Source organism: Leucopleurus acutus (assembly GCF_964270905.1).
Source record: "Leucopleurus acutus genome assembly, chromosome: 13".
Classification (NCBI taxonomy): Eukaryota; Metazoa; Chordata; class Mammalia; order Artiodactyla; family Delphinidae; genus Leucopleurus; species Leucopleurus acutus.
Genome location: NC_139155.1, coordinates 14,277,139 through 14,302,217, shown reverse-complemented (window position 1 = coordinate 14,302,217; position 25,079 = coordinate 14,277,139). Strand labels below are relative to the sequence as shown.

Sequence of the window (25,079 nt, the reverse complement as noted above, 5' to 3'; positions counted from 1 at the left end):
AAAGTGAGAGAGTGGCATGGACATATATACACTACCAAATGTAAAATAGATAGCTAGTGGGAAGCAGCCGCATAGCACAGGGAGATCAGCTCGGTGCTTTGTGACCACCTAGAGGGGTGGGATAGGGAGGGTGGGAGGGAGACACAAGAGGGACAGGACATGGAAATATATGTATGCATATAGCTGATTCACTTTGTTGTACAGCAGAAACTAACACAACACTGTAAAGCAATTACACTCCAATAAAGATGTTAAAAAAAAGACAAAAGTACAAGAGTCAGTTAGTCCCAAAGAGTGGACCACTTCTCTCTATTGCAGGCCCCCTTCTCCCCCTCTACCCACTGCATGTGTGCAATCTCATCTAATCCAATCTCGGCCTGACCTCAAGCCTTGGTTGCTGCTGTTTCTGCTGCAAAGAGCCTTTTTTCTATCTCCTTTTTTCTATCTCTCTTAGGCTTAGCGTTTGAGGTGGGGTGAAAGGTGGTCCCAAAACACAGATGCACACATGCAGGGCACGGCTCCTTCCTTTGCCCCCCACACTTCTCCCATGTAATTCCTTACGTAACGTTGGCTGGAGTGGAAGCCCCCTGAGGTCTTGCCACCTCCCGCCAACACCGAGCACACAGCAGGTATGCACCATACGTCCCGGTAAACTTGTAGAAACATTTATGAAAGAAGCATGAGGCACAGAAATATTACTACTGCTCACTTCTTCTTCATCAGTAGGAAGCCAGACAAAACAGTGAATGAACTGATGTCCAGAAGCACTAAACTGCCAGAAGAGAGAACTCTGCTACATTGGAACTGGAAACTCAACTCTTGTGACCAATTAGCTTCAGGCCTTCTGCACGTCATTTACCCTCACTGATTTCAGCTTCCTCATCTGTTAAGGAGGAACAGCCATACCTATCTCCAAATACTGTTTTGAGGATTAAATGGGTTAGGAAGGTATCCAACGGCCAGCATGTAATAGGTGCTCAAGAAACACTGGTATTCTTTCCCGACTCATAGTCTAACTTCAATTTGGAAGCAACAGTGACACTGTCAACAAGAAAACAGAACTTTCAGAAATAAAGACGTGGCGAGAAAAGCACAAGGAAAAGATACCAGAATGACACTGAAAAGCAAAAACATACCTAAAAGGCAGCAAAGCTTTAACACACCAGCAAATTGGGGCTTTGGTAAATGTGCGCTTTCAATCTGCATGAGGTCTGCTTTTGTGGCTGGCTTGAAACCCTCACTGCCTGATGCCATAACACTGCTTTGCTGCCATAAGCAGCAAAGCTTTAACACACCAGCAAATTGGGGCTTTGGTAAATGTGCGCTTTCAATCTGCATGAGGTCTGCTTTTGTGGCTGGCTTGAAACCCTCACTGCCTGATGCCATAACACGCAGCCCTGCTCTAAAAAGGTCTGGTGTTGTTATAGCCAGGCTGGTAAAACAGTGTCCAAAGTCTCTTGGCTCAGAATAAATCCCCACAAGTGTCCTCAATCTGTTAAGTATGCAAAGATGGTTTTGCATCAATGGAAAATATAGGCATTGCATATTCTGCCTTGAGGCTTACTCTGAAAATCACTACAGCCACGGTTGTAAATATTTCTTTTTCCTAAAACTCACCTCAGAGAAAGCCAGCCACCAAGGGTGATATAATTTGAAAGTAAAAACTACCATTCAAACATTGACAACAGTCACACATCTGAGATCACTCATAGACTTCTCGCAGTTAACAGGTCCAGAATGGAATTCTTGGTCCCCTCCCCCAACCACCCCCAAACCCGCCGTCCCCAAAGTCCTCCCCATCTCAGCTACTGGCAACTGCATCCTTCCAGCAGCTCAAGCAAAAACCCTCAGCAGCCTCTGGGTCACCTCTCTCTGTCACACCTCATATTCCATCTACCCCATCAGCTTCACCTTTTAAAAAAATTTAGTGCCAGGCACCCTGGCACTACCTCGGTCTGATTCCCTGTCCCCTTCTTATGCCCCTACCGTCGACTCTCGGTACTGCACCCAGAGTGATGGAGTGACAACACAAGTCAGAGCAGGCTACGATAACCACCTTCTGTAAGCCCTACAAGAGCCACTTGTGTCACAAGAAGTAAAACCAAAGTTCTGGGCTTCCCTGGTGGCACAGTGGTTGAGAGTCCGCCTGCCGATGCAGGGGACACGGGTTTGTGCCCCGGTCTGGGAAGATCCCACATGCCGCGGAGTGGCTGGGCCCGTGAGCCATGGCCGCTGAGCCTGCGCGTCCGGAGCCTGTGCTCCGCAACGGGAGAGGCCACAGCAGTGAGGGGCCCGCGTACCGCAAAAAAAAAAAAAAAAAAAAAAAAACACCCCGAAGTTCTTGCAATGGCCTACAGAGCCCCGCACCATCCGACCCCATTGCATACCAGGGCCCCCTCCCGCTGCCCACCCCTGCTGCCTCTGCTCCAGGCCGGATCTTCCCTCTCCCTGGAATCTCTTCTCTCAGATATGGATGTCTTTCCTTCTCGCCTCCTTCAAGCCTGTGCTCAAATGTCAGCTGCATTTTCCTAAGGAGTATTTGAAGAGAGTTAAGGAAGGGACTGTCTGCGGGGCTGTGCAGGGTTGAGAGTCCTATCGAGACTACCAGAGATTAGCAACAGTGGAAGACCCCACCACCTCCAGGGCTGAAGAGCAAAAGAAGGGTGCTGTCACCAGAATCAGTAAAAGTAGTCATGTAGTCTACCAGGAGGAGCTGCGAGAGAAGTAGGGAAATGGGGCCCAGGGAAGGAGGGAACAGGGATGTGTTTTGACTTCTCTTGTCCTTCCATCTCCTGCCAGTGGCACAACCCAACCTGAAGCCAGAGGGCAAGGAAGCCAGGGTGATGGAGCCCAAGAAGGTCTGGGAAGATGGGAGAATGACCTGGAGGGATGAATGGAGAATGTCCAGCACACCCTTGTTAGCCGATGGAGATCCTAGAGTCCAGTCCAGGGAAGAGCCTGCAAGGGGAGCCTGGAGGTGGCCATGAGCTTTCCTTACCTCCCCTCACTGTGAGCTGCTGATCTACTAGGACTTGGAAGCCAAGTCTTTGGAGGGGAGTCCTGCCCAGGGAGGGTCAATAGCTCATAACCTAAGTACTAAGTCCCTTGTCCAAAGTTGGTGGTCTCTAGTGCCCAACACACAAAAACTGAGATGCAACTGCTATGTGGTATAGCAGAGTTTCCATTCCTGCTACCGTGAAGTTGACCCTGAAGAATTCCCCTAGTCCCATGATTACAGTTTTGAGAGCCCTGCTCTCTCTTCCAAAGTTATTTCAAATGCAGACTAAGTGACCAATCACTGAGCAATTATAGCAAATACCCACAAAGTTCCAGGTACCATTAGCACTCACTCCTCCCAACAGCCACACACAAAGGAAGGATTCGTTGCTGGGTTTAAGAAGTAGCTGCCCAAAGCGACCTCTGAGTAGACTCCAAAGCCTGTGCAGTGTTCTAAAATAGGAAAAGAAAAGAAGTTTTAGAATTGAATCCAAATTGAAAATTCTTAAACCTCTGATTTCAGATGATCCAAAACATAATGGATCTCTCTGTCACCCATGCAACTGAATTGCTGTAGGTTATGCAATTGTGTAAACTGACTCTCCATCGAATGAGGTGGAGAGGACCCAGCTTCTGGATTAAGTTCTATCAATGATTTACTTTATGACCTTAGGCAATCCGCAGTTTCTCAGCAGCTCAGTGTCCCTAACTCCAAGATAAATAGGATGCTTCCTCATCCAAACCTGTCAGGGACCTATTGGGGTGAATTAGCTAATATATCCTTCCTGTCTCCTTCAGAGGTTCTTCTCACCCAACCTCCTAACTGGATTTTGCCCAAGGAGATAATGAAGTAGTGTGGAAAGCACGTCTGAGTCAGACTCATTTGGAAATAAAATGGTAGGCCTTTCACTGATGGGACATTTGAACTTGGACAATGTATCCCACCCTGTTGTGCCTCAGTGCCCCTCCTCTGTAAAAAGTGAAAGCCGAGAAAGGACGACCTCATACAACTGCTGGGTGATAAAATGAGAGCATGCGTGCAAAGCCCTCAGGACATAGTCTGGCATAGAATAACCACCCGAAAGCAAAATGCAATCATCGCAAACATTACCATCATTATCATTCTCATTACCACTTTTCATAGGCAATTCTAAGTGGGATTGGTGAAAGCACAGAATTTCTTTGAGCACTCTCTAGAATTTTTCTATGTCCTTAAAATAATTCTCTTTTTTTGTCTGTTAAAGTAGAGCTGAAAATAACACAAACGGTTATTATGATCACCACCAAACTTGATTAATAGCTCTAATCACTAACGAAACCTAAGTGGCTGAAAAGCAGGGTCGAGCTACATAGACTTGACTAGAGCACAAGAAATTCATCCTAAGAGAAATCTTGGGAAAAGAGGAGTTCATTTTGGAAAATTTTCTATGAAAAAGGTATAAATTCACGACAGTAAGGGAAACCTGTTTCTGAATGGTACCCAAAAACTAAGTTAAAAAATAAACAATTTCATGAACCATAAAATACCCAAATGCTTCTTTGAGCTCAGGGATCTGGTGAAAGCTTCCTAAAGCTCCTACCTGGCACCCACACTGTAAGTACCCCACCCCTCAACTGTGAAATCTCCTGGTGCTCAGGGAGCTCCATCTGGACAGGGACCATGGACCCTCAAGAGCTGGCACGGCACCGGGCAAACGGAAATGCCCAATCACCATGTTTGCTCTGACACACGATTGACCATACGGCCAGTCGGATCAGAGAACCATGTCTTCTCCCCAGGGGACCACTTAGAGCATCATTCCAACGACCTTCCTCTGCCCTGGTCCCTAGGTCCATCAACTGATTCCCGTAATTACAAGAAACATCTTAGGAACTTACTCTGGTTGGTGCAGATAAACCATCTGAAGTCTTACATTTCAGATCTATCAGGAACAAACAGGTTTTACTCACCCAATCCTACCCTATCACCACTTTGTACCAACATTTTTTTTTTTTTTGCGGTACGCGGGCCTCTCCCTGTTGTGGCCTCTCCCGTTGTGGAGCACAGGCTCCGGACGCGCAGGCTCAGTGGCCATGGCTCACGGGCCCAGCCGCTCCGCGGCATGTGGGATCCTCCCAGACCGGGGCACGAACGCGTGTCCCCTGCATCGGCAGGCGGACTCTCAACCACTGCGCCACCAGGGAAGCCCTGTACCAACATTTATAAATCAAACTTTCAAACCATTAAAGCTCTGGACAAGAGTGTCTACTTTGCATAAACATTGTATCCATGGTATAGTTCCTAAAAGTATTAGGTGTCCAATAAATATTTATTGAAGGGACAGGAGGAAGGAAAAGAGGAGAAAACACTAACCCATGCTCCTGAGCTGCCCCAAATACAAGGGTAAGGATGTAGGCCATGGTGACACACCCAGGATGGGTGCCGGGTTTTCTCCATGCCTTAGCCAATCCTTACGGCAGCCTTCTCAGGTATCTTATTTGCCCATTTTACAGATGCCAAAACTGAGGTACAGAGAGGTTAAATCGCTTCCTGAGTATCCCCCAGACAGTAAGTTTCAGAGCCAAGATCTAAACTGAGACAATGTAATACAGAGGTACACTGAAGTACCACCCTACTGTCTGGACACCCAAATTCACCTAGGGCAGCATTAAGCAGTCAAGCATTAGTGTTTCCATTCAGATGAGAAAATTAAACCCAACTGGTTAAATGACCAGTAAGAAATCACATGACTTTCACAGGTACTAGAGCCAGTGCTTCTACTTGGTCACTCAGGACCCTAGAAAATAAGGACCCCATCCGTTCTTATCATGAATAGAATGAACTTATGCTACAGGCTTTCTATCATCTTTATAAATTCATGGCAGACTGCACACTCAAAATACAATAGCAACAAGGTATAGCACCTTGTGATCTGTAAAAATAATTTTCTCTGTAATACCCTCCCTGTGACATACATAAGGCAGATAATGTCACCAGCCGACAAGGCCAGGGTGCCCTCAGTGACAGGGGGCCCAGAGACGCCTGGAAGCACACGACAGCTCGCGGCAGCCAGAACACAGGGAGACAGCAATGGCAACTTTCAACTCTCTCACAGCTTCTGACTCCATGGCTCCAAAGGAAGAAATTTCAAAATGATTTTTTCCTCCTTCAGACGGGAGGCATAGGACATACAGTCCAAGTAAAACAGTATTTATCAGTTTTCAAGGGCTCGACCATTTGAGGAGAAAGCCTCAACGTCTTCCTTTTCTCCCAACCGCTGCTTTTAAAAACGCTTGGGCGAGATGAGGAGAAAAGTACTTGCTGATATTGTGTTTGCCATCAGTGCACACCAATCTGTTTGCTGAACCTCTCAGGAGTGTTGGCTAATACTTTTGTATATCCTACTGGAAACACACCACAGCTCATAAACTGATATGTTAATATCATTGAAAGACATAACAGCGAGTCCTCGGCACAGCATTTTCCACCAAACTCAAAAGAACATCTAGCTACGTCAGGCTTCAAAGAGAACTGATTTAAAATCTTGCTGAGCAAACACAGCACCTCTGCAGCGGATCTCAGCCTGGGCTGCCTGCTGCAATCACCTGCGGAGCCTTAAAAATCACCCACGTTCAGGTTCTACCTGCAGAGGTTCCAATTTAATCGTCCTGGGGTGTGGCCTAGACATTGGACTTTTCAAAGCTTTCCCAGTGACTCTAATAAACATTCAAGGTTGAGACGCACAGGTGCAGAAAGTGAGGCGCATACCCAGAAGCTCACCTGAAAAGTGACTCACGGGTGTTAATGACCACGAACAATTTCACAATTAAGAATTATCTGATAACACGGATTTAAGTTTTCAGACACAGTTTGTTCACTGCATAACTGAGAAGTCTTGATTCTTGTTCTCTGGGTCTTCCTGACCTACCTTAACCAACTTAACCTGGAAATCCAGATGAATATAAAAATTCATTTAAAAAGTACTAACGTCTACGTAGCACTTTGAGATTTGCAAATATAGAAATACAAAGTCACGTTTAACCACTACAAGAACTATGAGGTACGTAAGGTAAGTGTATTCGTTTCCTGTTGCTGCTGTGCGTTACAAATTATCCTAAGTTTAGTGGCTTAAACAATATGAGTTATTTTTATAGTTCTTGAGGCCAGATATCCAAAACCAGTCTCCCTTGGCTGAAGTAGGGTTATGGGCATGGCTGGCTCCTTCTGGAGGCTCTCAGGGGAGAATCTGTGTCCTTGCCTTTTTCAGCTTCTAGAGACCACCTGCATTCCTAGGTTCAGGGCCCCTTTTCCTCAGATCTTCTGTCTCCCTCTTATAAGGAAGAACCCTTGTGATTACACTGGACCCACTCGGATAATCCAGCATAATCTTTCCATTTCCAGATCCTTAATCACCTCTGCAGAGTCCCTTTTGCCACATAAGGTAACATTCAACAGTTCCAGGGATTAGAACAAGGACATCTTTGGGGACCAATATTCAGCCTGTCACAGAGTAAGGCAAACGTGACCAGCATCACCACTATGCCTATTCCCTCTGCCCACCACTGTCACTTTTCAACTGAAACTGAGGCTCAAGGCTGCATGACTTAAACCAGGTTCCACGTGTGGGACGGGGCTGAATTTAAACCCGATCTCATAACTCCAAGTTCCACTCCTTTCGGCTGCTCCTGTCGCCTCCCCAGATATGGCAATGCCTGCAATATTATTTTCTTTTCCAGGCTCTCACCATACTATTAACAAGAAGTATTTCAACTCTGCCCCAATCATTATCTCTGTTCCTCAGCCAACAGATGCCAAGTGGAAACTTCCAGTTCTATTACCCCTGCTGGTAACCCTGTCTCACGTCAGCCCCCTTCCCTATGGTCCAGAAGCAGCAAGGCACTGAGGCAGCAATTCATTTTACAGACTATGATGTCACAACTACCTGAGAGATTAGTGTCACAAGAAAGTATATGGGCGAGGGGGTATGGAAATGACAGCTCTCAGTTTTTTGGTGTTTTTTTTTTTTTTGCGGTACGCGGGCCTCTCACTGTTGTGGCCTCTCCCATTGCGGAGCACGGGATCCCGACGCGCATGCTCAGCGGCCATGGCTCACGGGCCCAGCCGCTCCGCGGCATGTGGGATCTTCCTGGACCGGGCCACGAACCCGTGTCCACTGCATCGGGAGGTGGACTCTCAACCACTGCGCCACCAGGGAAGCCCAGCTCTCAGTTTTAAAAGAGCAAAACAATCTTAACTTGCTAAGACCTACACATACCAGTAACTGTCTCAAGAAAAATTTATAATGGGTGACATCCCCATTCTCCATGTTTGAAACAATCTATTTAGAATACATGGGAAACCGTCCTCTCAGTGATTTTCCATGGTTCCTTTCTCTCTTGCTCTTAAGTGAGGGAACTAGAGAGGGCTGACAGGGTGCTATTTAGAGCCTTAGTCTGTGGTCCCCTGGCGCGTGGTGTGTCGCAGCTGGGTAATCAGAAAGGAGTGGGCGAGGCTTCCTACACGAAGGACATTCTAATACGATGGTCACACTTCCCTTGATGCCTGGGATGTGCCATCCCCTCCTCTCACTTGAACGTCGTGGAGAAGAAAAGAACCCAGTGTTGAGTCATAGGCACTTTAACAATGGGAGAAAATAAACAAGCCAAGCAGGTAGCATTGCCAAGCTTATACCCTGCCTGTGTCTATGTGCAACCTGAAGTGAAAATGGTAGTGAAGAAAAAAAAAAAATCAGTGCCGCATCAGAATGCAACTGGTATAGTATCAGCAAGTTACATCGTTTTCCTGGGCTAAGATAAGTCATTGTCTCAGTCCCCAAAACTATAAAGTTAACAGTGAATAGGGCTTGTAAAGTCATGCGGAAGAATTCAAGCAACCGGAATATTATATTTTAAATAAGCTAATGTGGTGGGGAGAAGGGGGGGCGGTGCTGGAATACATTTTGTGGCTTGTGTTCATGCCAAATCCATGCTCTGAAGCTATAACCCTACACACTTACAACCAATATTTGGAATGATTCTAAGGACAGCAAGATTCCCAGACATCTAAGAGTCAGTTTGGAAAATGACTATTTTCCTATTTCGGAAAAATGAACCAATAAACTTTGTTAAGTTTTTCAAAAAGGGTAGCATCATAAGGGAATTCTGGTTTACCAGGAGTTAACAATAAACATGTTAATAAAACTAGGATGTTCTAATCCACGTGATACATTATTTTGGCGATATCATAGCCTCCAGATAACCTGGCTAAATTAAAAGAGGGTACACCTGCTAAGGACGCCTTACTCCATACTTTATAGGACCACGCAATGCTTCCAGATAGTTAAAGAGCCCTGGGTCCTTGTCCTGACTCCGCCACTAACTTGCTGTATAACCTGGACCCGTCACTCAATTTCTCTGGGTCTCAGGGTTCTCATCTGTAAGGTGAGAGGGCTGGTCATGATGACTTCCAAGGGCTCCTCCAATTGCAACTCTAAAAGCTTGCAAAGATCCATTAACAAAATTTACTGACTCATCTGACATTAGATTCCGATTGAGCTGTTGAGTAAAAGGAAGATAACGAAGCTGATGGTTGAGACTGCTAACAACTAAAAGCTGGAAAGCGCATGGAAGCTGGTGAGCAACATGGTGAAATACACATCGGGTTCCTCTCCTGGGAAAGCTACAAAGCCTGGGGGTCCCAAAGTTTATTGCAAAACCCTCTGAAGGTGCTTTACTTATCTGCAGGAGGGTCCTCTTCATTCACGCTGCCTTCTGTTCAGCAGCCTCTCAAGTACCGGCTCAGAAGGGATGGGTGAGGTGGGGTGTTACCCTTGGGACTCAGATCCCACACAAATAGCATGGCTCGGGATCTTCTGGCCACTGAACATAGCTTTCAAGGTCACGCTGATCCAGGGATTCATTGCCGCAGGAAACTGAGCGTCTGGGGATTTGCTACACCTCCCCCCTCCTGCCCTTACTAGCAGGGGAAGGGGGGCAAACTCTGTCCTCTTGAGGGCCCGCAAAATGAGCCACAGAAAATGAAAAGTAGATTCAAAGAGCTGTTGAGCTCTCTCAGGATTTAGTTCCCTCAACAGCTCTCTCTACGGAACAAATATGCTTAAGTGGGAAAGCCCAGGGAAAAAAAAAGTGACAGGAAAATTGAGGACTCACTGTAAAACTCATCTTTAAACAGCCATAATTATCACAATAGTGTCACCTAAACATTATTTACGAACATCCTGCAGCACAATTCCCCCTCTTTGAACAGCCCTCATCTAGATATAGTGCTATTACTCAGGATAGCATTTGAAATTATTTAAGCAGTAAAACAAGGAAAAACCAGCATTTTTCAAACAAAACTCTGGAGTGAATATAATTAAAGTCGATGCAGGGAAACAGGCGTAAAAGAGAGAATCTGACTTTTTACCTTTACACTGGTAACTCCTACTTACCAGTTGTATAATTAAGTCAGTTTTCAAACACTGTTTTGTGCATTACTCGTTGGATAACCCCCAACACTGTAAGAGGAAGAGAGGGTAGAAATTCTTCTATTTTGCTGATGAGAAAACTGAGACTTAAGGATATTAAATGGTAAGCCCAAAGCTGAGTCACAATAAAAACCCAAATCACCAAATTTCTTATTTCAAAGTCTCCTCCAGGACACCACACACTGTGTCCCAGTGATTTCATCTGCATGGCAAAACCAACATAATTTTTATATCAAACACTGTCATATATTTTGCCTGGGCCTTGCTTTTGAACTTTCAGGCCCTCAGAATACTCTAGTTTGAATCTTGGCAAAATGAAGCAAATTTCCAACTGCCACATAAACGGAGTTTTCTTTACAAGCAGCTGCAGGTAAGAACACGCCCCTCGCAGTCTGACGTTATCACCGTCGTTCACCTCCTAACCCACTGTTACTTCTTTTAAATGACCAGGCCTATGGTTCATGGCCGTATTCTGATCACACAAGGGCACAAAAGTAGCAAATAATCCCACAGTCCACTTCCAGGCCCCAGCCAGCAATCAGAAATGTGACCGTGGGTCTTTGTTCATTCTATTTTTGGATGATACCGTATCGCAAAACACCTCTCAGCCTCAGCCCTGTTAATCAATAGTCATTTAAAGTAAATTTGTCACGGAAGTGTTTAAACATCTACATTCAATAGTGTCTGCCAAAATAATGCATTTGCCCTGTGATTACAAATGACCGAATAACTAAGACAACACGGCAGCAGCAAAAACAGCTCTAGTCTGTGCTGAGGTGGTGGGTATGAGCTTAGCTTCATTTCTGGGATCCTCACTGTTACTAAATCCACTGAAATAAATGAAGCGGGGCTGAGACCCAGAGCAGGGCTGGGTAGGGGGATGCTCTGTCCCAGACATGGTCTGTCCCAACCCTCTCTTCTCATAGCTGGAATCCCCTCCATCCACCCATCCACCCCAGTTTCTAGGGCCAGCCCTAACCTTAGTGGAGATGTCTGAGTAATTTTGGTACAACCCTCTGGGACCCCACCCAAGTCCCTCGACTGCTGGCTCGGCCATTACTTCCTGCCCAGGCTCCTCTACCTACACTTAAAGAGTCCTTTCTTGATTCCTAGCCCTCCGGGTTTGAAGCTCCCTGGACTCCTGGCCGCCCTTCCATCCCTCAAGCCACCTGGACCTGCTGTCCCTACAACCATGTACCCCAGGACTGGGAGCCTGTCCTGAGATACTGCCACTTCTGGAAATAGTCTTCAGTTCTGTCTCCTTCAACCTCCTATTGCAACCCACCACCCTGAGGGGACCCCCTCCCTTCCCCAGCCCTCCTGCAGCTCCTCCGTTTTATCTGGAAGTGGACTCCACCCATGGCCCCCACCAGACAAGTCTACAGCTCTCCTCCCGGACCTGGCCAGACCCCAAGAACAAGACCGGCAGCTCCTCAATCAACCCTCTGCATTTCAGACTTTGCTCTTACTTAAATGGCTCTGTCTGAGCCTAACATCTATTTATTCATGGAGACAGAGCTCGAGAGAGGCTGTCCTCATCATCACCCTTCACTAGTTACTTGCGATCTGCCAGTGGCTTGCACATAGCCACCTAGTAATTGCCTTGCAGACATCATGATGCAGCAAATTTCACTATTTTCACACAGAGGTGAGAAACCTGAGATCCCATTTTAATAAGAAATGTGCTTAAATTCAGTTGGCAAGACTGGGGCAAAACCAGGACTAAATGCAGGCTGACCTGGCTTCCTTCTTACTGTATGAGTCCTAATTGGGGAAGCCCTATGTTTCTCAGGCACCGGGTTATGTCAATTACCAGGTGCAGGGGGGCGGAGGAGGCACTTTTTAACCCACGTGGGGCGATCTGATGCCCCTTGGCCACAACCCTGTATTACTGGTGAGGGCTAGGGCTCCCTGGCATCCCAGTCACCTGCACGCACCATGCAGAAGCCACCATGAACTCATTCCACCTCGCAGAATGGGACAGAGTACGCACTTGCTCAAATTCCCACTTCAGTACTTCGACAAAATCAATTGTTTCAAATGAAACTGGAAGGACTTTTGTACTTCCCACCAGTACCATCTAAGCTTCTTGGTTTCAGGCTTAGTTGACTTAAGTGAAATCAGCAACAGAGCACGAGAGGGCTGTTTTGGTGCTAATCCAAACTCTAAGTTGCTTCCAAAGTGCTGCGTAACTCTCACAGACCATGTTCCCAGGGGCTCCATGACACAGTCATTAGAGACACAATGTCAGAGCAAGCAGTTCTGGAAGGAGGCTGCATCCCTCTCCAGGGGGGCACATGCTGCTCTCTGAAAACGGGCTTGAAGCTGTGGCGTGAATGAGCATCAAACTATCTGATGGGGGGGAGACAGGGATGTTATGGGTTGAATTGTGTCTCCAAAAATGGTGTGTTCAAGTCCTAACGCCCGGTACCTCAGAACGTGGCCTTATTGGGAAATAGGGTTGTTGCATATTCATCAGTTAAGGTGAGTTCACACTGGATTAGAGGGACCCTTAGTCCAACACGACTGGTGTGTTTAAGAAGAGAAGAGACACGTGAGGAGAGAAGGCCATGTGATGACAGAGGCAGAGATTAATGATGCATCTACGAGCCACGGGTTGCTGGCAACACCAGAAGCTGGAAGAGGCAAAGAAGGATCGTCTCGTACAGGTTTCAGATCGAGCGTGGCCCTGCCGACACCTCCAACGTGGACGTCCAGCCTCCAGAAATGTGAGAGAAAAAGATTCTCGTTTTAAGCCGCCCAGTTTATGCGACTCTGTCACAGGAGCCCTAGGAAATTAACACAAGGGGGAAATGAACAACTGAGGAACCACAAAAACCTCCTGATTGAGAAGAGCATCAAATAGGAAAGAGAAAATACAGACGGTCCCCAGCTTAGGATGGTTCGATTTACAATTTTTCGACTTTACAGTGGTGTGAAAGTAATATGCATTCAGTAGAAACTGTATTTCGAATTTTGATCTTTTGGGGGGCTAGCAATTTTCAGTACGATCCTCTCTTGTGATGCTGGGCAGCGGCAGTGAGCACAGCTCCCCATCAGCACGTGATCCCTAGAGTAAGCAACCATACACTCACAACCGTTCTGTACCCAGACGATCATTCTGTTTTTCACTTTCAGTACAGTAATCAATAAGTTACATGAGACAGTCAATACAATAGGCTTTGTGTTCAATGGTTTTGCCCAGCTGTGGGCTAATGGAAGTGTTCTGAGCTCGTTTAAGGTAGGCGAGGCGAACCTACGGTGTTCGGTAGGTTGGGTGTATTAAATGCATTTCTGACTTAAGACGTTTTCAACTTACGATGGGTTGATTGGGACAGAACCCCATCGTAAGCCAAGGAAGATCTGTACACATTTGCGATCAGAACATCTTTCACAGCGTGGCCGCCTGCCTGGTTGAACTGGAGGAAGATAGACAAGGCCTGGAGTCCCCGGAAGGAACCTTCCTTCCCCGAAGAAACTAGACCATCTAATTCAGGTCCTAAGTAGGGGAAGGAACAGGGTGGGGGCGGGAACAGTAGAAATTGAAGCTTTTTTCCTCCCTGTTTACATACAAAATACTCCCTCCTGCATCCTGAGCCTCGGAGTCCCTCTCTGCCTCACGTGCTTACAGAAAGGTACTAATAGGTGTCTTCATAGCCATGATCTCATGTCATCTTCACAGCCATTTTTGCTACAGGGAAGGAGGGCAAGTATTATCACCCCCATTTTACACACAAGGAAACTGAGGCTCACACGAGATCACAGATGAGATGACCATCCTGAAAAGAACCTCAGCTGACCAAAGGCCTTTTCAAAAAAGGTGGAGTGGAAGTAGGAGGTGGGGAGTAAAAAAGTCCTTAAATCTTGTCTTAAAAAAAAAAAAAGATGAGTTCAACGAAAGTTCTAGAAGCCTACCACGTCCAAAACAAATCAAATCTGTTGGCCGTGAAAAGCAGTCCCTTTACCTTTTTCAGTAGCTGTTCAGGTAATATTGCTTTGGACACAATCCACTGATTCTCTGACCTTTTTTTGGCGGGGTACGCGGGCCTCTCACTGTTGTGGCCTCTCCCGTTGCAGAGCACAGGCTCCGGACGCGCAGGCTCAGCGGTCATGGCTCACGGGCCCAGCCACTCCGCAGCATGTGGGATCTTCCCGGACCGGGGCACGAACCCGTGTCTCCTGCATCGGCAGGCGGACTCTCAACCACTGCACCACCAGGGCAGCCCTCTCTGACCATTTTTTAAAGTGTCTTTGAGGGAAAACCCCAAACACATTTTCCAGGCTTGAAAATGTAAGTATTCTGGCCTTTGGTGTTCTGTCTCATTCGGTGCTTCCAAAGCTTCACGCACTCCTGTGTAGCCACAGGGACCTTTCATAGCCATCACCCCGCACAAGCTGGTGTTTGAGAAGCTGGAACCCCACAGACTCACATCCAACAACCTCTGATGACTGAATGGACCTTTTCCCAAAGCAACACTGGATAAGGGGAAGGAAGGCAGGGACAGAGCGGGGTGGCAGGTGTCCCAGGAAAGGGTAAGACTGAAAGGGTTGGGCCGCAAAACACCGGGGATGAGAGCTTGGGTGGTGAGCTCTGACTGCAATCAGCTGCCTTTTCCATATATTTTAATCTTTCCCCCCCTGGAAAACACCCGGTCACTCACTGGTCACTGAGAAGTCTTGACTTTCATACCCACAAAGCGGCAGCCAAGATGTCAGGCACACAGACCCCAGGACCTGCCGCTCACCACTCTGGGAAATTCCCTCTGTGAAATGCCGTTCCACGTTTTTGTCAGCTTGAAGATATTAAACACCACTGAAAGAAATTTAAGGGTTTTTTTTTGAGATTTAAATGTCTACTTATTTCAAAATGAATTAGTAGTTCTCTGAGTTTCATGTTTGATTCATTAATGATAACTACAGCTCGAGAATTTGAAAGGGAAATTGCTTCCAGGATAAAATTAAATGCGAAACTCTAAGCAGTGATTCACGACTGTTCCTATCTAAATTACTAATCCATGTGACAACCTGGTTGGCAGCACAAACAAGAAATACTATTTTCCCCTGTTGCCTTTATAGACTTTGCTGAATTGTTTTTGCAAATTGTCTAAACCCAAGTCCTAGATAATCCCTTGCTAGCAGCCTCCATTTCACGGTGGCATTTAGTACTTACTGTCTCTATTGCCTCAGAGAGGTTCAGAATGGACTAATACTTCTGTGCCTCAGAAAATAGTTTTCTCAACGTACAGTGCAATGGATTTCCAGGGCAACTCATTTTAAATTAAAGGCAAATATCTCCGTGATATCTGTCCACATCCCCCCAAAAGAAACCTGCATAAAACTCTAAAAATGGCGATTTTCTTTTAGTTTGCAAGGAGGGCTAGCCAGCTAAGATTCAATTACATATCTCCCTGTTGGAATGATTGGGAACTAGAGTAAACCCTCTAGTCCAAAAGACAAGATAATATAATGTTCCCTAAGTTTCATCAAGCCCAGGTTATGCGGCCTCCTAAAATTTCTCTCAGGTCTGTTCCTACAACTGCTGCCTGGGTCCACATCTTAGACCAGGGTGGAGAAGCAGGCATATTCCCGACCATGTGGCCCCAACTTCCAAAGGCGCTCAGAGGACCAAGGTCCCACAGGGCACACCTCACTGGGAACCGCTGTCCAGACCACCACGAAAATCCTGCAAACCAGGTCCATCCCCATCTCCAATCTCCCCCTCACTCCCACCGCCCTGTGTACTGGTCCTAAGTGGCAATCAGGTCCCTGGAAGCCCTCAGGAGCACTACCCCATGTCAGGGCTTTAATAGGATGATGGATTAACCCTTGGGACAATTCGGGGAAGGTGCCCTCATGGTCCCAACACTGCCGGGCAAGAGACGGCAGCAAAGACACTCAACACACTTGCCCAGGTTACACAGCAAGAACACGGCAGAGCCAGGATTCATACCCACACTTTCTGCCCAATTTCCCATGCTTTGAACCATCTGAGCAGGCCTCCCACAACGTCGAATATTCTACTTACTCCTTATGACCAAGGGAGTGGGGCCCACATGCCCACTAAGGCCTAAAGATCCTTTGGTGATTTGTTACATTTCCAGCCTCATCCGATCCACACCCTCTTCTCCATCTTCCCCCAACTCTGGCTTTTCCAAACTATGCACATGCTGTTCCCTCCGCCGCTCCTCCCGGGAGGGCTCCCACAACCCCCTTTATGCCCCTGCAGTGCCACATTCATCCCCTTCGTCAACCATTCACTACTTCCTATTGACACTGGGGACACACGTGTGTCTCCCCCGAGTCTGTGACCTTCTCCAAGGCGACGGCTCTGGCTCTTCCACAACCAGCCCCTGCATGCTCACAGCAGGGCTGCAGTGAGCCGGTCCCCAAAGCTTTGGAACTAATGAATGTGCTATGACAAATGTCTTCAAAGCAAAAGCAAAACCAAACAGCAGACTTAGGGGCTTGCCCCAGATTGACTCAGGACCCTTAAGAGTAGGGAGGAGGACATGGGAAGGGTTTATGTGCCCTTTTTAAAAGCTCTGCCTGTCGGGGCATTTTTTTCCACCAAGCATTCAAACATGGCAACCTCGTGATGGCAAACACACCTAGCCATCTGCTCGCTAGCTCAAGGGTTTATGAAGCAAGCCTGTTTCAGATTTTAAATCGGCAAGAGATAATCTTCAGAGTGGGAACAAGAGTCACACGAGTTACAAAAGCGAAGAGATGACAAACTGAACCCACAACTCCGACTGGTTTTTATTGTTTTTTCCTGGCAGCAGGAGGGAGAGCAAAGAGATATTTGGAAGAAGGGGATTTTGTTGTTGCTGTTGTTTTTAATTTTAAGAAGGGAGGGTACCTACTCCCTACATCTCTTCTGTGGACCCTACCACAGCGTGAACCAATGTAAACCAGGCTGGACTCCCTGTAGCACCAGTCTGAACCATTCAGGCCTCTATTCCTGACCATGAACTTGGCATCAAATAAACCCAGACGCCGTTGACAATGCAGCATGAAAAGCAAAAATAACAACTGTAACTCGCGGTAATCACTTAAAATATAAAATAACGTTCCTAAATCCCTTAGAATGGTTACCAATGTCCAGGGCACGCAATTTCTCCGAGGAACCCCACCGTACTGTGAAAACACACAAAATGCACATAAAGATACGACTTCAACTGACATGCTAGCTAAGACAAACAACACATTAAACCAATTTCACTCACCTTCTTAGAACTTAATGAGCCCCTGGGGGACAATCTGGATGCCCCGTGCCTCCTTCACAAACCCCCATTCGTGGTAAGGCATGAAGCTGGGCTTTCCTTTCTCTCCATTTCCCTTGCAGCCAGCACAGGCCTTCAAGTGTTGCTATCAGCTGATGACACCTATCTGCACCACGTTCAGGGGTGCTTCTCCCAAGGAAAAGCATTTTTTAAATATTTTCCAATGTTTCTCTTTTCTTCCCAGTTTATTCAATGTCTCAAGAGCAGCCACACCTGTTCAGTGTCAGCTTGGAGACCACAGGGCGGAGGAAGTCCAGCCTAGTCACCCTTAGCTGACTCTGCAGGGCACTCACTGCCCTGGGCATCCAGAAAGGCCGCCTCAGGTCACAAGGATAAGTATGGGCTTTAGAAGCAACTTCAAAGTCGTCCACTAAATGAATGAGAAGCATACATCAATATTTTGCTGTGTAGTTCTGTGGAGAAAAGATGCAGAACAGAAAAGTGTGGGGGAAAGTCAGGACCAGGCATTGCAAAGGCAGCTTCATGAAAAGGTCAAGGCCACACAGGATTCTTCACAAGTGACTTAAAAGCAAATTGATAAAGAATTGCCTATTCTTGAGTTCCTTAGGGTTCCCACTTTAATGATGAAATACAAAAACTAAGAAGCATTCATTGTTCAAAAGAATGTAGATCTTTCATAAGCATTTGAGGTTCTTAGAAAAGATTTTTAGAACATTCTAACATCTTGGTAATCTCATTTGTTCTGGGAATATCCTAAGTTCTCCACTTCTTTGTAAGTAGGACTAGCTAAAGTAACTCCAGTCTTAACCATTTCAATCACCACAAAATTCTAATTACTGAAATCCATAGAAATGGGAAATGTCTATCCTCAAATCTGAACGGCTAACAGTACAAGGAACAATGATATAAAGAAAAATAAGAAAGCAGAGGTACCTTTGGACAGGAAGGCACGACAGTAGCCGTGTAATTAGGATTCACGATAAGCATTTGTATTTTCTGATATAGACTTCCACGCTGAGCTCATTCATTCTGAATTCAACCCATGAGGGAAAAGACGGGCAAGTCTACCAACTCAAGTTAGGCATCGCCATATATGTTGCCCTATCACATCCTTCCATTTCTCCCAAACCTCCTCCTCTCTTGGAAAGAAATAATCGAAAATATAGAAATATTATTTTACTGGACCTGTATCTAACGCTAATCCCCTGCTTTTAGGATTATAAGGAGGCTGGACTTTGGGGGTGGGTAGGTGTAGAGAGCACAGCAGGAAGCCTTCAGTGGCCAAATTTCACTGCAGCCATGATGTGGCCTGTGACCTCCAAACAAGCTTTACTTATCACAGTGTCCGAGGATGGGATTTATTATTGCAAATATGCACAAGCAATGGTATTTTTTAAAATCCTCATGTCATGCATCTCCTTGTCTCCCACAAAGCTTGTGTCTACTAAGTGCTCTCATCTGCTCTGGTTTCCTCTACCCAAGGAAGAAAGGGTCCCTTCCCAACCCCGGTTGACCCTTCACCCCTGGTTCTTCACAGCTGGCGTGGTCCCCCGAGAAAAGACTTCACATCCCTGCTGGCTCCATCGCCCCAAAGTCCCGCCCCTTATTTGTGTCTTGACCAAGCAGACCCCAAACCCCACTCCCTGAAGGTTCTGCTTCAGGACGTCACTCTTCTTTCTCTACCTTCTTTTAAGGATGTGGAAAGAAGAGTTCTTTTAAGGTTAACCAAGAAAGAAAAAGGGTCAAAGTCCTATCTCCCTATCAGCATGTCTGTAGACCTCACTTCTTCAGATCCAAGAAAGAGAAAAAAGTGAAGCCAAAGCAAGGGACCACCTCCATCCGAGGCAAAAAGGTCCAGTTTAAATTGAGCGCCCACTGCCTTTCCTTATCGGTGCCTCCCGCCTCACTGTGATGCTCACCTTACTCCTCCCACCACTCCCGGGGTCCCTCCCACCACACCACCGTCAAGTCTTAGCCTACCTGCCCAGATCACGTTACAGCTTGTGATCGTCTTTTTCACCTTCCCTCCATCGGACCTGCACCTGCTTCTCAGAGGGGCTAAACGAAACCTGATTCACAGGATTAGCTACTATACCCTTACAGAGGTGAATGTGTTATCCTACCCAAGGACACTCACATTTTAGCAAAGGACTCATGGATATAAAACCCAAAAGGAACAGCAAAAAGAACGAATTTATACTGATTGTCTATGTACCAGCTCCAGCTCTCAGATACATCATTTAACTTCTCTGGGCCTGCCTCTGATTCCTACCTCAGACTACCGTTCTGAGAATTAGTGAGGTGACATATACATAACACTGAAAACAGCACCCGGCACCCTTGCAAGAGCTCCGTGCACATCAGTTATCAGTATTAACCTTCACAGCAGTGACCCTTCAAGACAGGTACTGCTGGCCTTATCTTCAATGAGGACACGGAGTGATTTGCTCAGGATCACAAGGCTAATACGTAAGTAGCAGAGGAGGAATACAGCCCTCAGTCCATAACCAGTTCATGCTGTCTTCTCCATACCACAAGGAATGAATCTCTAATGGTAAAGCCAAGGACACTGCAGGCCAGCAGAGTGAAAGTGCATTAGCGGGTCCTGTGGTATGCTGATGGTGCCCCATCAGAAGGAAAGGCTGGACGGCTGGGGTGCGCATCAAGTGATTCCTGGAGCACGACTGGGGTTGAACAGGATGTTATGTTCTATCAGGGCTGATTCAAGGCCTACCTCTAAACTGCAGAGACCTCGGTCTATCATTTCACCTCATTTAGTCTCAGGTTTTCCCCGACTATAAAATGGGAACAAATTTACTCGGGAGGTGGTAAGCTTCTGACACCGGGAAGTGTTCATAGCAAAAGGTAAAACTTGTCATGAGAGAGGTTCCAGAAAAGGAGCCTGCGGTCAGGAGGGCAGCAAACCTGATGTTGGTTACTCCCAACATTCAGAATGGGGAGTTCATAGAACAGGCTAGAGATGAACAATGTTTATTTAGAAAACTTAATACCAGAGCCAAAAAATATTGCTAATGACCTTGATACTATCTGGTTAAAAACTCTGAATGAACTCTGGGCAGTCTGGTTTCTGATCTCCAAAACAGGATCCATAATTAGGCCCCCTTCCTCTCTGGCTTGTTCTACATTCGAAAAGCATTGGCTACTCTACTAAAGTGGACTTCCCTCAAAATAACCTCACTATTCTCTACTTCCACATAATTTCAGCAGCTACTCTTTGCATTATAATCTCCGGATGAATTTCTGGTATAGAAACAAAATAGCCACAATAAGATAAATTACAACTCTAGTGTGACCAGAGCACAGAGTGACTGAAATTAAAACTCAAAACTTTTAGCATTTCATTTTTAACATTATGTTCATTGAAGACGCTTATTGTCAGTATATTTTGTTTCTGATAGCAATTACTTTTTATCGGTACTTTCCAATACTGCAAAGTTTTGAAAGATCACTGTATTATCATGAACTGATGTACCAATGCTACTACTGAGTTTCCATCCTGGTTCTGCCACTTGACAGCATAATCTAGAGCAAGCTGCTAGACCTCTCTGTGCCTCAGTTTGGTCATCCAAAAAATGGGGACAAAAACCTACTTCTAAATTATTGTAAGAATTACATTGGATGACTATGTCGAGTTTTACAAGATGCTTTGGATTTAGTGACTGCCAAGTACATATCAGCAATTTTTTTTCACTTATAAAATTGTGAGACCAATTTAAAGATATTTAATACTTAAAATTTTACCCCAAATTTTGCCATCTCCATACTTAAAAACTGGCAGGCCTTACCTCTTACAGCACTGCGGCTAACACCACCACTTGCTTTTTTTCTGCCAACGTACTAAACTCCCATTACTCAAAAGTTAGTTATGAACGTCAGCCCACCTAAAATTCTCTGAAGGAGGAAAAGCTCTTTCTCCATAACCCAGAGGAAGTGGACTTGTTTTCTCAGAAAATGCAACAGGCCAGAGCCCAGGACAGCAGATTCTAGCTGAGATTGTATTGGTAAACAAACATCAAGAAAGGAAAATTAAAGCTGCTTTACTCCCCAAAGTATTTTCCTAATCTATCTTAATAAGCATAGTTTCATTCTGTTTACTCACAACCATTTTTCATACATTACTAAATGAATTTTGTCTGATTAAGTTAATTTTAGAAACATTAAAAACTAATTTCAGGTTTCTACTTCTGTTTTTACCCATTTGGACTCTGAGTATATTTTGGTTCCTGAAAACCTAACCCAACATCTTACCTTAAAACCAAAGGCAAAACTACATGGCAATGTGCCCCGACACTATCTCCTTGCAGCCACCGCTCAACACCACAGTAAGAAAAGAATCAATCAAGATAGTCAATATGTCTTTTGAATAGTAGACAAATATAAACACAGTCAAAGGTGGTAACTAACATGACACTTCTGATTACAGATACAAGATTTAGCTGTCAAGATGCAGTGGCCCCAACGAGGAAAGGAAACTTTCTGACGCTACAGCCCTTAATCAACCAGGACCACCAAGATACCATATCCAAAAACCAGTGTGGGAAATACAAAAAAGCATTAGATCTCTGCAGTCCTCAAGGAGATTAAAAACTAGTTAGAGATGTAACAGTTCACGCTAACATTTACTGGTGAAAAAAGTAATAAGCTAGGTCCCTGCAATGCAAAGGTGAATAGGTGGGCTCAGCCCTCAGCCCTGATCTGCCCTTGGTCAGCAGCTGGCTGTCCCCAGGACCTACATTAAGGTCTGCGAGACAGAGGAGGCAGCAAAGGCCATTTCAGCTGTGATTATTGGGGATTCAGTGATGGGATCTGAGCAGGGAATTAAAGAAAGAGTTATGATTTGAATAGAAGGGCAGAGGAAGAGGGAGCAGGCTGGCCGGTCCCGAGCACATCTAGGGGCTGGTGAGTGAACCGGCTTAGATGAGGAGAGGGTCTTCCAACCAGGTTCCCAATATTCCAGGCAGGGTCCCATAGGGAGCACTTCTCATGCATGGTCCGTAAAGCATTTCAAATCTAGAAGAAATCATAACCAATTTAGGAGCAATAGATAGAAATCAAGCTACACGATAACGTGAAGTCACATACCACTTTTAGTGTTCGATACGTGCAAGTCTCCTCTGCTCCAGATAATGTTTTTCTTTGTTCCTACCATTCTTTTTACCTATGTCCTTTCACAGCCAGCCCTCGAGAGGTTCTCTCTGGGTAACACGGTTCAAAACTCAGACTCATAATGACCACCTGGATATGCATTACTCTTGAAAAGAACAGCTCTGACCTCGCTACTAACTGCATTTCCAAAGTGAACTCTTGATTTCTCCCAAATCTGGTCCTTCCTCCGCAACTTTATATTTGTTACCACTATTCACCCAGTAGCTCAGACGTGAAAACCTGTTTACTTCTCACCTCTCATGCAATCCGTCTCCAAAATTCTAACTTTGTCTCAGAAACGCTTCTTGCTTTCATTCACCCTTTCCATTCCTGTGGCCTCCCCCCTGGAGTCCAAGTCTTCCCCACATCTTCTCTGGACCCCAACTGGCCTCCCCACCTTTGTCCCTTCCTGCCCCGATCCATACCGACTGCTGCCAGGTTAAGCTTCTGAAAGCACAGTTTCACATCCACATCCTTTCCTGCCCCTACACCATCAATGGCTTCCTGCAGAATAAATGCCAAAGTCCCCCTCCCACCCACCATTCTAATCCTTTTCCTACAAGTTCTGCTCACATGCTCCAAGCTTCAGGCAGAAAGCATTTTTTGTTGTCCAGAAGACAAGATCCACCCTCCCTTACCACCTTGCTGCTGCAGAAATGCCACTCCAGATGTCCAGATGACTACCTACCCTTCCAGGGCATTGGCAAATGCTACTTCTTCCATGAAGCCATTCTAAACCGTCTAGCAGGAAGTCATCTTTCCCCTCTGAACTCCAAGGCCACTTCATCCAACACCACCTGGCACTTGAGTTCCTTGTGTCCATGTGTTCTTATTCCTACAGAGGTAACCTCCTAAAGGAGCATCTCTATATAAAAATAATCAAACCAACGTGCTAAATTAGCACTTTCTTACAAGGAAGCATTGTGTCAAGAGTTATGGAAGACACAAGGCCATCAGCTGACAGCTTAGTAGGGAATTATGCTCAATCCATGCAAAGATAAAGCAATAATATCACGAACTCTTTTTAATCATCATATACAAATGTTAGTTGAAGTCATAAAAATACAGGATATCTCAGACAAAGTGAACCTCCTTAACAGAATGAAAAATCTGAGGCAGCATACTGCAGTGGCTTATATCATAACCTCTGGAGCCATTCATGGCTGGGTTCTAATCCCAGCTCTGGCATTACTTATTTTGTGATCTCGGGCAAATCATTTAGCCTCTCTGTGCCTCAAGTTCTTGTAAATGGAGAAATCAAAATAGAGATATTAGTAGTACCTTCCCCTTAAGACTATTGTGATAATGACGCACAATCTGTATGCAAAACACTCAGAGCCTGGCACATAACTAGTGTCATCCATATTAGCTACTCTTATTCTCATTCTTGTGCAAATGTTTTATCTGGGGGAAAAAAAAAACACAGAAGGATCAGATATTTGGTAGTTAAGATGCCAGCAGGATTTTTTCTAGAAAGAGAGACTTTACCATCTTAAAATCCTGAGGCCAGATTTGTTCTATTTGCTGACAGGGAGTCTGACAGGTAAGGTAAAATTCACCGGGGGTGGCTCTTTGTACAATGGACTGAACGCTGTGCAAATGGGGCAGGCACCGAGACCACTGACTCAAACACAAAGCTTTCAGCCAACAAAGGGCTCACCCACAATCAGCCATTTTCTCCCACAAACAACCCCTCTGTTGTCACCCAGATGAGTGCCAAATGAAACCGTTTGACTTACGAGTTGCGGACAGTGGCTCTGCGTAGACACAACCACAAATCCAGTTAACTGCTGCAAAGGAAATCTTGCACTAGGCATTGAATTTGGTCTGAGAAGCAAGCTTTGGGGTTCAGCTTTTTAAGGGACACTAACCCACATCATTCAGCTGGACTAAGCATATAGGAGTCTGGTTCAAAGCCCATCACATCATATACATCGATTTATTTGTTAATGGTGTGGGGAACAGCTGTGACTGTAGGGTATCAACATCTGTCATTTTCCCCCCAAAATATGAAAACGCATTAAACATAAATCACCACAGATATCTCAACCTGAACTTGCACTGCAGACTCATATTCATACACAGTGAAATGAGAACCGCTGGGACATTTGATGTTTTATTAACTTTTTACTAAAAGCATTTATAGCTCAGAGCTGCCTGTTATTCACAGGTCAGAATTATTAAAGTGGTGGAACAGCAAATTCAC

The 25,079-nt window shown here is 45.7% G+C and overlaps 1 protein-coding gene across 7 annotated transcripts in view; it reads right to left on the bottom strand.

Moving 5' to 3' along the window:
• The window catches only part of RNF152 (ring finger protein 152), an 82,077-nt gene that overhangs the window by 43,090 nt on the left and 13,908 nt on the right, over positions 1 to 25,079 (bottom strand). Inside the window, exons 1-2 of one of the 7 annotated variants that reach the window (XM_082853484.1) lie at positions 10,428 to 11,758; positions 3,324 to 3,450 (exon numbers count right to left, since the gene is read on the bottom strand). The exons of 4 other annotated variants lie outside the window; for them this stretch is intronic. The gene's annotated coding sequence lies outside the window, so the exon portion shown is untranslated. Of the gene's footprint in view, positions 1 to 3,323; positions 5,089 to 10,427; positions 11,759 to 25,079 lie in introns of those variants that run through there. 2 more of the 7 variants (XM_082853487.1, XM_082853483.1) reach the window with 2 other exon arrangements.